Genomic DNA, 12,087 nt, shown 5'->3' with positions numbered 1-12,087 from the left:
AGGTACAGAATTGTGCCTTAAAAAGTCATAATTTCTAAGAAACATTAAGGTAAGGAAACAATATTATGATATAAGGTATGGATTATTTGTGAAATTATATATGGTTATTTGTAACTATGTATTATATTTTCTTAAATAAAAATGACAGTGCAATATTTTTCTCTTTACAATGCTCTACTATCAGGAAATCCAATTCCACAGATGCCAGCACGACAGAAGTGCAGACAGAGAGATATTTTGGTGTCTCCAATCACTCCTTACCAGATTTAGAGTAACTCAAGACTTGGTTTAAATTTTCATCTGACTTTGAGTCATGAACACTGGAAGGCTAGAAGGACTTTGGATTCACAAAGCTTCTCCCATCTCACCTATTTCACAAACCTATTATTTCCTTTTTTATTTCTTTCACCATCTAAATCCCAGTATAGGGCAAGATAGATTATACATATTTCTGCAGAAGATGAGAAGAACAATCAGTATTAGGTCTCAAAATTCAGAGTAGGAAATCTATCCTTCTGAGATGCTTTCTTAAATGCTTCAGGACTGCAATGTAAAAATGTGCTGTTTATAGGTAATTTATATTTTATATTTAATATTGCTAAACTATGGTATTTTAAAAAATCCTGTTTCTATATAATAATTGCTGATTCTCAATCTCTTCAGTAAAGTATATTAAAATTTGCTTAGATCAACTTTCATAGTTTAAGATCCTTTTTACCAAAATGTCATGGTGACTTTGGTGTGTAAATTCCTATTGTATTAGTCACTAGCATTCTGTTTACTATTTGAGGTGAATATTTTGAATTACATATACATTATTTTCTATAATGAATCTTTTAGTGGAGGAATAGCCTTTATTATCTGACTGCAAAAATGCTAGTAGATATTATTTCAGCATCATTTAAAAGTTTGGAATTGTTGCAGCTTCTTTCACATAATTACATATTTACACTGTCATGCTTAAAAATACTGTCTTTAAACACACCAACTTAAAAATTAACTCCAGAAGCAGCAAGTTGTACCAGAGGGGGGAAAGTGAGAGAGACTATAAATTGATTAAAACTGACATTATGTGGCTCAAATATCCTTGGAGGCTGAGAACTATTAAGGTAGAAGTGATTTACAGATAAATGAAAGCATGAATATTCTTGAGGGCCCTTAAGTCTGGCTTTGGATCAACTGACATACTATTCTTCTGTTTTCATAGAGGTAATTTTTATTCTACAAAGTCTTTCCATCATATGATTTGGATTATTATGTTTTGTCTTCTAATATTTGAACCAAAATCCTCTCTCAACCAAGTGTAGGTCACTAAATTTAGAACTGAAATGAAGGGGGAGGGGAATTGCACATTCCACAAAAGTAATCTGGGAGGGGCCGCTGAGAGTATCGGGCAGCTAGAATGAAAAATGGGTGGGGTCAGATCCAAAAGTAGATGAAACCACTTTTTTTCCTCTCTCTCTCTCTCTCTCTCTCTCTGTTTTACCTTGGGCAACATGGACAGGAACACACATCCTGCTCTTAATTTTGTTAGGCTTTTTGCAAATCACAGCCAGCACAGACCATAAAGTAAAATTCCTACAGGAGACAATATGCTGTTTCCATGGAGCCTGGAGATTTTTTTCCCCTCCAGCAAATCCCAGAACACTTTAGCAATTAGTATGCACTGCAAAGAGTACACAAGTTACTGCTTCTCCCCACCCAAAGAGAGATATTGGATAGACTGATGCCATAAAAGCCTATGCTGTGAGAATGGAAATATTTCTGTTTTATATTCTGCTAACTTGCTCCCTAATGAGCCTGAAAAGAAAGCAATTCTCAAGCTAATGGTTTGTTCTCCAGTAAGATGGCAAAGCTCCAGAGACTTTTTTTTTTTTAATTCATGAGGTTTCTTTTGCTAGAACCCAGTGAATCAGCAGAGAGGTGTGAATAACTAGGAACGTTAGGGGAAGATGTTTTTTTCCTTTGCCACCAGCAATGGAATAGATGCCCTACTAAAAAGTTGCCTGCATGTCAATTAGTTTCTAGTGAGTGATGCAGATAAGAGGTCACTGTTACACTCAGTGCATCATTATGTTGACCAGTCAAGGCCTGAACTTTAGTATAAATGTATCTTCTCAAGGAGAAAAGTATTGGTGGTGAATTTGTCTTGTGCATATTTAGCAGCTTAGGAGTGCTCACGGACTGAAAAGAGAAATAAGGTCACTTGACTGACCTTTATTTTTTTTAAGGAATTCTAAACATGAATCTTGATCTGCATGTGTGAAATAATGTAGAGCTGAACTTGGAAAAGGAGAAGGAATGATCAAATGGAGTTTCAGAAAAGACTATTCAGTCCTAAGAAAGAGAAAAGTGTGTGAAAGAAACTCTGAATAACCCCACCTTGATTTTGTTCAGTATAAAATGGAGTTGGGAGAAATTCTAAGAGGCCTTCAAGATTGTAATCCACACTCTTTTCTGTGACAGCCCTTCAAGTATTAGTAGACTGCTATCATGTCTCTCCTTAGCTTTCTCTCCTTTAGGGTAAACATACCAAGTTATTTTAACTGTTCTTCAAGGATTTAGCTGCCAAGCCCTTCACTATTTTTGTTACTCTTCTTTGCATTGTTTCCAGTTCCTCAGCATCCTTCTTGTTTTGTGGCAACCAAAACTGGACAGACTATTCCAGATGTAGTCTGACCAGTTCAGCATACAGTGGAACTATAACTTCCCATGATCTCAACATTATACCTCTATTGATGCAGCCTAAGATTGCAATAGCTCTTTTAGTAGCTGCAGTATACTGTTGATTCATACTTAATCTGTGGTCTACCAGAACACCCAGATTCTTCTCACAGATACTACTGCCAAGACAGTTACCACCTGTCTTGTACCTGCACATCTGATTTTAGCTGTGTAAATACAGATCACTGCATTTTTTGCTAATGAATTTTTTTTTTTTTTTTTTTTGGAAAAGGCCCAATGTTCAAATAAATCAAGATCCTTTTGAATCTCTGGCCTGTTTTCTGAGGCATAAGCAATCCCTCTCTCCCAGGTCTGTGTCATCTGCAAATTTGCTGAACATTCTATTCCGTCTTCTAAGTCATTTATGAAAATGTTGAGTAGTGGGTCATGTAGACGTAAGTCCATTAAGGACTGTGTGTTCAGTACAGTTATTTCAAATCCATCTGACTGTAGTACCATCCATCTTACTTTGTTCCATTTTATCAAGAAGAAGGCTATGGTCAACTTTACCAAATGCCTTACTGAAATTTCCAGGGGAGGTATTGCAAACTGTAGATGGCTCTGCAAAAGTGGAGCCAACAACCACAGCAAAGACCAAAGAACTGGTGAGTAGACCGGTTCCTTGGAACCTCTCCAGCTAAGGAGAGGACAGGAGATTACCCACATGTGCTCCAGACGGCTGCTTCTCATGAGGAGACCCCAGGACAGCAGTTTTCCATGGGTTTGAGTGCTGGCAGATGATGGGATTAGCCATCCTGTTCCAACCATAGGGGAGACATTAAAAGGACACTATGTTTGCTTCAGAAATTGCTCATTAACTACTTCTAAGCTATTAGGGAATTTTGGAATGACAAGTTTGAAAATACCAGGTGAATCTGCCTTCAACCCTGAATGAAAGAAAATTTTAACCATAAGCTTAAAAATTTAAAGAATCTGAAATAAACAGCAAAAAGCTAAATAAGGTTTTGACCTTAGAATGTTATAAACAGACTAAGGCTCCATATAAAATTGGAATATTTAAACTTTTAAAATAAGATTTTGGAATTAATTATAAAGAACAAACAGCTTCTTGTCAGAAATAGATTCTGTTTTGGTTTTTACAGAACATAACAAAGATAAGCAATTTTATGATTTCAAAAACTGGACACTAGAGGGGACTAAAGTTGTTAGGTAGAAGAAAGATTGACAAGCCTGTAAAATGTTGCAAAATGTTATAACAATGAAAATATTGAAGGAGACTTTTGAAGAATGGAATCAGAAAATAGTAGCCACAATATCAACAATGTCAGTAATAATGTCTGCTTCTATGGATAGACTATGTCAAAAGATGTTATTGCAGAAATGTCAGATGTAGAACAAATTTTAGCTGACCAGACAGAGATGGTATTGAAGGAGGATTTACAAGAGATAGGCCAAGAGAATGACTTAGAAAAGGATGTTTCACTGGATCTACAAAAAAAAAAAAAAACTGGCTGAGATTTTAAAATTTAAAAGGGAAATACAAATGACAAACCAAGAGAGTGACCTGGATAACATTTTCCTGTTGGATTTACAAAAGAGGCTTGTTAAAGCCTTGAAGAACTCTGTGCGATGGGACAAAGAAGAAATGAAGAGAAATCAAATCCTATGGCAATATTTAAATGAGCTAAAGATTATGACTGTTAGAAGTAAAAGGAAGAAATATAAAGTTGGTTTATTTATTTAATCAAGGTTAAAACAAGATATGTTGTTACTTCTGGCAATCCTTCATGGATTTTATGCTTACACCAGGACTGAAAAGATGATGTTTTATGGATTTGTTTATAGAAAAGAGATGGGATATGGGATGGACATAAATGTTTGTAACCTTAGAGGGGGCGAAAAGTCATTAAATTTGTTAATACTTGTTGTGATGAAGGTTGAAAGTTACTTTTGTATATTTCTTTTCTCTTTATTATATTCTTACTTTTTTCTTTCTTCTTTTTCTTCTTTTTCCTTTTTCTTGCCTCATTTACTTCTTCCTATTTTCTTTTTTAAGTTTAGTTTGTATTAGATTTTACTATTATAATCAAAATTCTTAATAAAAATTATATATATATATATGTATGTATGTATGTATGTATATGTGTATATATTTAAAAAACCAAAAGCCTTACTGAAAGCTACATGTATTGCATCCTGAGAATTCCCTTAGCCTACTAATCTAATCACTTTATTATTAAAAAAAAAAAAAAGATTAGTGTAGCACAACCTATTTCTAACAAAGCCATGCTGGTTTCTAGTTCTTGATCTTTTCCAAAGGCTTGCAAACCCACTGTTTGATTATCTTTTCTAGGATTTTCCCAGGTGTTGACGTCAAGCTGATTGATCTTTAGTTTTCTGGGTCTGCTTTTTCCCCTTTATTTTAAAAATTGGAACAATGTTAGCTCTTCTCCAAACTTTTGGCTGTTCCCTATAGTCTAAAAGAACTCAAAGATTACAGTTAGTATACTATATCCTCCAGCACTGGTAATGGCCTAGAGGCATAGGCAGCACTCTTGGGGACCCGCTTGAACATTAAGTGAATGTGTGAAGGCATTGTCTGTAACTGAGCTATCAGGACAAGATTTGAGGGCAAAAGTCATTTCTCAGTGAATGTAAATGGGAAACCACCCACTCACCATGCAGCAGGGCTGATTTACTGTATTTTGAAAATGTGAGAAAGCATATATTGCCATAAAAAAATTCTCTCCCATATAGTAACACCCTTTAATCCAATATTGCTTATTTTAATTATTTCATTTACTAAACGTGTTGTTCAGATCTCTACAGAGGTCTCTTGGTAGTTTACAATTAAAACATACTGCCTGCATCTTTCTCTTTTTCTCTTCTGATTTCAGGCAGCAAAAGCTCTAACAACTGACTTGGCAGTTCTCTATGTTCATGGAATAACTGAAGTTTTTGATACAGGAGAAGAAATGCTTTGTGTTCAGCCATGCCCCTGAAAAAAACAATCAGACCCTGGGTTCTGAATGGCATTTCAGTCATAGTGTGGATGTCACTGTTTCTAATATTTCAGTTCCATTTGTTAGCTTTCTGGTAAAGGTTTGTCTTTCTACTGTAATCTCTGTTGCTCAGACTTCATTAGCACCATGAAGCTGTAGTGGTTGATACTTCTTGGCAAGGGCTTCTTATTCCAGTTACTGACATTTCTACTTAGTGGGAAATAAATCTCTTCTAGCTGCATTTTCTTCCTTGGGGTGAATTTAATTAAACTGTTAAATGTCAAATACTAGTAAGCAGAAGGAAATCCATATTGACTGGCAGAACGTGTTAGTTACAGTACACCAGTGAGTGTTTATGTGCTAAAATTGAAGCCTGGAATGCCTTGCTTTCTGAGTAAACTAATAGTAGGAAATACTGTAGAGTCCTTAGTGCTCTCTGAGCTTGGTTGTTTGCTTGCAGATGTTTCATTACCCAGCTGAGTAACCAGTCAGGTAATGAAATGTCTGCAAGCAAACAACCAAGCTCAGAGAGCACCAAACACTCCACAGTTCAACCCTAAGCTACGTACTGTATATTCTCTTCTACCGTAGGAAATACCATTAAATTAAATGCTAGCAGAAATTGAAGAGGAGTCTTTACAAAGCAACATAAGAGAAGAAAAGTAGGATCTGCAAAGGCCCATACCTACGAATAGCATTAATTGAAATAAGTAATACAATATATCCCCATTGACATCATTAGTTCTAAAATGAAATTATGCTGCCTAGACCAAGACCAACTTAACACTAGTGATAATGTGCTTTTGTGCATCCACTGATTGCTATTCTTTAGGACAACCTTCCCAGATTTCTGGAATTACTGTCCCAGCACATCGGAAGAGTGCCAGAGAAGGCTAACTTAGGACATGCAAAGCTACTCCTGAGCATGTTCATCACTAATTTGAAGGATGCCTTGCTTTCTTACTATGTGTCAGGATGCTTTATAATTATTACTTTTTCTTTTTTTAATTCTGAAACACATTTAAAAAAAAATGAATTGACTTTAACTTCTTTTTACCATGAGGCACAGGGAGACACCTGCCACAGGCAACAGAAGTGAATTCCGGAAGAGAAGACGTTAAGCCTTCTCATCTATCACCTCTTACTTTAATTAAAGAAAGGACATTGTCCAGTTTTGTTTCTATTTGGAAACCACCCTTGGACTTTTTATTCAACAGACAAAAAAATGAAATGTTAATTTTGGGATTTGATGACTGATTTATTCTATAACTACAGAAATACCTTGTGGTATTCTTTTTATATTGCTTGTTGATATAGACATATTTTGTAATCTTTTTAAATGTTAGAGCAAAGGATAGTTTTATTATGTGAATTTTTAGATATTGGAGTAAGGGGTGAATGTATTTTATACCTATGCCTGTACCAAAGAAAGTCGGAAGTTACTTTTCTTTTTCTGTACTTTTCTTTCTTTTGTTATTTCTTTTCTTTTTTGATCTTTCTGTATTTTAATTTTTTCTGAAACTCAATAAAAATTTGTGGGAAAAAAAGCCTTCTCACCTCTGACTTAGCACTTTAATGACCATGCTGCTAATTTGGTTGCATCTGAGGTGGTTGTCTAACACCTAGACACTTTATCCCACTGTATCAAAACCGTTATTGTAAGTTTCTTGAGCAGGTACAGAGAGCAGGCAGACAAACATTTATTTATTTATATTATTTATTTAAAGAACGTATATAGCTGCCTATCTCACACAATGATCCTACGTGGCTCACAACAGCCAATAAAAAAGAGAATAAAAAGCAGAACAACCCTTCTCATCAGGCACCAGACCAACTATCACCCTCCTGGCTCAACTCTCATTCTAGCCCAATGCTTGGGGGAAGAACCAGGTGTTCACAGCCTCTTGGAAGGCTAAAAATGAGGGCAGACTTCCTTCAACACTGAGGTCCCAAACATATTGGTTCATATCACCTATGGTTAATTGACAGTGAAGATTATACCCTTCTAGTTTTTCATATTTGAGCCTCTGAAAGAGTTAGAATTATACTGCTTCTTAATCTGAATACTGTAAGTTAGAACTGGAAAAGGAGAGCATTAAATCCCAGCACTTTCACAACACTATACTACTCTAGCCTATTTCCTGCAGATAAGCTGAAGTGGTAAGTAATGACAATGATAATCTATGAAGCCAACAAGCAGCTGAGGTAAGGACAGCAATAACTGTTATCATTCTATTACTGGTTTCCTACAAATGTTAAAATTAAAAAGATTCAGAAGTGTGCCAACTCTATCAACAACTGCACTTTGATTGCCTGGAACTAAATGTATGCTAAAGGCCTAGGTAAGGTCATTACTCTAAATATGCATTACCCTAAGAATGTTTGGTTTCATTCCCATATCATTTTCATCAGGAAAGTCTATCTTGAAGAAAATAAAGTTGATAAAAGATTACTAACAATCTACTGAAGGATTAGAAAGGTTTAAGCATCTCATAATGTCCTCAGAAAGTACATTTGCTAGGCAAATCTCTTTTGACAATTTAATTGATAAGTTCACCAAAATGAGAGCAAAGAAAAAAGTCATTGAGATAGACTTCTGTTTACATTTTAAATTCATTAATTAGTGTAATAAAGAAGTTGGGTTTGAATTATGTGAATGTTTGATCATTGGTGCTCTTTAAAGTAATCATGCATAATATCTTTAGTTACTATAATGATGTATAATTTCCTGAACTCATAAGTATTTCCTGTTGCATTCCATTAAGCTGTGTTTGAATGTTTAGTGAATTGGCAGTCATAATTATCAGTGAATTTACCATAAATTAAATATTGCATATCAAATTGTGTATTACAGATAGTTTGCTATTTCATGAGCTTAAATGTGCTGGAATACATACTGGAGCTTTAGTGGAAGAGGGAATAAAACTGGCTTTTACTCTCAGCCCTAGTCCCCTTCTGTTCATATGATATCACTATTTATCTGAGCATAATTTGTTTGAATGGCAGAAAGCTAATACTAGACTGACCAGTGGACAAGCAACAGCTACATCCCGAGAGATGCTCATACACAGTATCCAAGGAGGCATAAGAGTGTTCAGTGTTTCCCTCCAAAGTAGTAGAAAGGACTCCAGTCAAAGAGGGAAATCTGACTTCAAATTCCTGTTATGGTCACAACTGCTGGCTTCCCAGGCCGACTGTTGCTCATGTTAGAAACTCCAGTGTTGGGGAGAAAGAAAAGGGCTTAAAGAGTGGTCAGAGGATACACTGGGAAGAACCTGAGTTCTCATCATCACCAAACCTTCTCTTCAGTGTTGGACTTTCCAATGTTTTATCTGACCCAAATTGCATAATGCTGTATTTTAAACAGTCAATGGAAAAGAAAAGATGCAAAGGCTTCCCTGACCTTATTTCTGCACAGCTGTTAGGGCTTGAGGCGTTGCTGGAGTATTCAGAGGATTCTTCTGGTTCAGAGTTCAGAGCACTCTCACTTTTAAGAACTCTGAGAGAATGATAGCATTATCAGCATGGTTTGGGGGGCTTTTTAAGCAGCATTTTACTAAATAGTTAGATCAGGACCAGAGAGCTGTGTTCATTGCAGCTTGCTTCTATTTAGTGGTGAGTGCTAGATTCTGTACTAATTACAGGCCTTGGGCTGTCTAAATTATGTAAGATGGTTTGGGATAGTTACTCTTATTATTTTATTGTACATATTTGTTTATTACATGTAAGATAATTCTATAATTAATTTCATATGCCTATCACTATAAAATTTGCTTCTTACATTTAGGTATATCTGGAACTTCTGTGCCATGTCTAGTGCCAATGTCATTTCATGAATCCTAGCTGTTATTGGCAATAGAAGTTAGGACAGTGTAAGGGATCCTTTTTTCCCATTTCTATAAAGTCAACAGAGACAACTCTGCTGTTTTGATGGAAATTTCCTAGCTACCATGATCAGCTTCTTCTATCACTGAACTGTGCTTACTGCTGGAATCTTCTCTTTGAATAGTTTGAAATCTAGTTGCTTTGATGGAGCTACAGCTCCCTACCTTTAATATATTTGCATTCTAGCAGTGCCTGCTCTCTGGAATGTGGTTCCACCTGAGATTTGGATGGCCACCACTCTGCTGTTGTTTAAAAGAGCCATGAAGACTTGGCTATTCATCCAGGCCTTTGGTGAGAAAGAGTGAGACTTCAATGCCCTTGCCAACTTTTACCTTTATTTTTTATGTTTTATTGATTTTATTATCATTTGTTTCAGTATTGTGAGCCACCCAAAGTCATTGAGAGTCAGGTGGCATATAGGCTTAATAAATTATTATTATTATGGTTGGTCACACAGCCAGATGTTTAGACTGGTTTTGGCATATTTGTCTACCTATTGAGTACTTCCCAAGGACCTGGGGTGATGATGATGATGATGATGATGATGATGATGATGATGATGATCTGTTGCCTTCAGGTTATTCTGTGGACAAACTATATGGGAAACAACGATCAATAATAAGTTAATTCAAGAACCATCTTCAGCAGCTCCTGAGAATAAGACAAATGTATTTAATGTGTTTCTTACAGCAGTATCTTGGGAGTTAATTTTTATATAGTAAAAATAGGTGATGCTGGAGGAATGAAATATCTAATGATATTCTGGGACTATCCTTATTTAGAAAAAAAAATTCCCAGTGAGAGATTTTTTTAAAAAATCTATCCATATCCCATATTTGTGATATACTGTAGCTCACTGTTTTTTTAATTGTCTGTGGCTCTGCCATATGCTACATCATTTTTCTTATTGTGAAGAATTTATCCTTGGATAAATTCTACATGAAAAGCACTCCATTAACTTAGTTTTGATCTCTTTCCTATTTATCTGATGGGTTCAGGAGGTAAATCTAGAACTTTATCTCTTGACCTGTGATTTTTGGTTGAATGAAAGATACCAATTTGCCTCACTTTGTTGAATAGCCATCACAAGTTGTCACTTGGAGATTTGGAACACGGTCTCTTTCTTATTTCCATATGATCTCAGGAAGGCAATAAAATGCTTGAATTAGAACCAGTGTTTCTCCTCTTAATGCCAGTTCCCTTGTACCAGTTAAACATTTAACTTCAAAAGCCATCCCAAGAGAGCATAGTAAGTATTGCCACCTCTATTCCCCAGATTAGATGCACTAGATGAACTGCAATAACTACAATATATGGTCCAGACCACCTGACTTACAGATGACTTTTCCATATTTTTGTGCTACTTGGAATTCTCTTTCTAGGCCAATTTTGCCAACTTTCTCTTTTCGGTCAGATGTTTTGGTCATTATGAAAGTGGAGCCAAACTATGTTTTTTTCACCAATAACAGGCTTACCCAATTTTCTCTTTGTGCTATATACTGTACATAATAATAGTGTATTTGCAGTCTGAGTTATACTCTGTTAATCCAGAATATGTCATAAAAGCATTTGCCTAGATTAGATGGACACACAGAATATGTTAAAACTCACATTTGCAAGTATATGAAATGAGCTATATTTTAGTCTTGTGCCAGGATTTAAATTTTGAGTGCAATTACTACAGTAGAAAAATGTCATAAAGGATAAGTGGCTCCTGTAGTATTACCAGAACTATTAAGGTTATTTCAGTCAAATCACTTTTCTAATTGCATGGAGCCATTGAAAGCTGTTTTTGAATAGTTCTGCTGTACATTTTGTATCAGAGTGATGTTGATGTGCGCAGCTGGCTAGATATGAAGATCTGGAAACTTTGGCCATCAATGTTGCCACATTCTTTGGAACTGAACCCTTTGATTATTGTCCTAATTTCCCCTAATCAACAAGGGAAAGTTGATTCTAGTAGCTCAATCCAGAAATAACAATGATTTTCCCTGAAAATGTGGGAGAAAATTTTGCATTGATTCTTACTTATATAACCTGTAGTAACACCATTATAGACTCTAGGTAAAATATATAGCATTCAAATAACAAGCTCACATTAACAAGTAAAAGCCAAAGAGGAAGAAAAAATGACACTCGTGCACATAATGCCAAATCCTTCATACTCCTGTGGAATAAATTAAATTAAATTATTAGTCCTGCCTAATTTCTGGAGTGCATCCTCAGTGTTCCACTCAAAAGTCAAATACAGCCCTTGATCTAAAAATGCTGCCTACCATTTCCTTTCAGAACTGTAGAGTGGATGACAATTACATACTAAAGCTGTGGATCTTCTGAGGTCATTTTGTTTCTTATATTTATACCTATGCACCTTTTCTTTTGAGTTCATACTTTGCAATAGTCTCTCCTAGGTTTCCTGGAATGCAAGAAGGCTATGTGTGCACAATTTGTTCTTAATTTAATTGAGGGGTGGAGGGGTTAAGTTTGGAATATCTAGCCTTTTCTCTCTAGGATC

Source organism: Python bivittatus, unplaced genomic scaffold, assembly GCF_059951505.1.
Source record: "Python bivittatus isolate LINGU-HERP-01145 unplaced genomic scaffold, Pbiv_v1 ctg000350_np1212, whole genome shotgun sequence".
In the NCBI taxonomy this organism is placed as follows: Eukaryota; Metazoa; Chordata; class Lepidosauria; order Squamata; family Pythonidae; genus Python; species Python bivittatus.
This window is presented reverse-complemented; position numbering follows the sequence as displayed.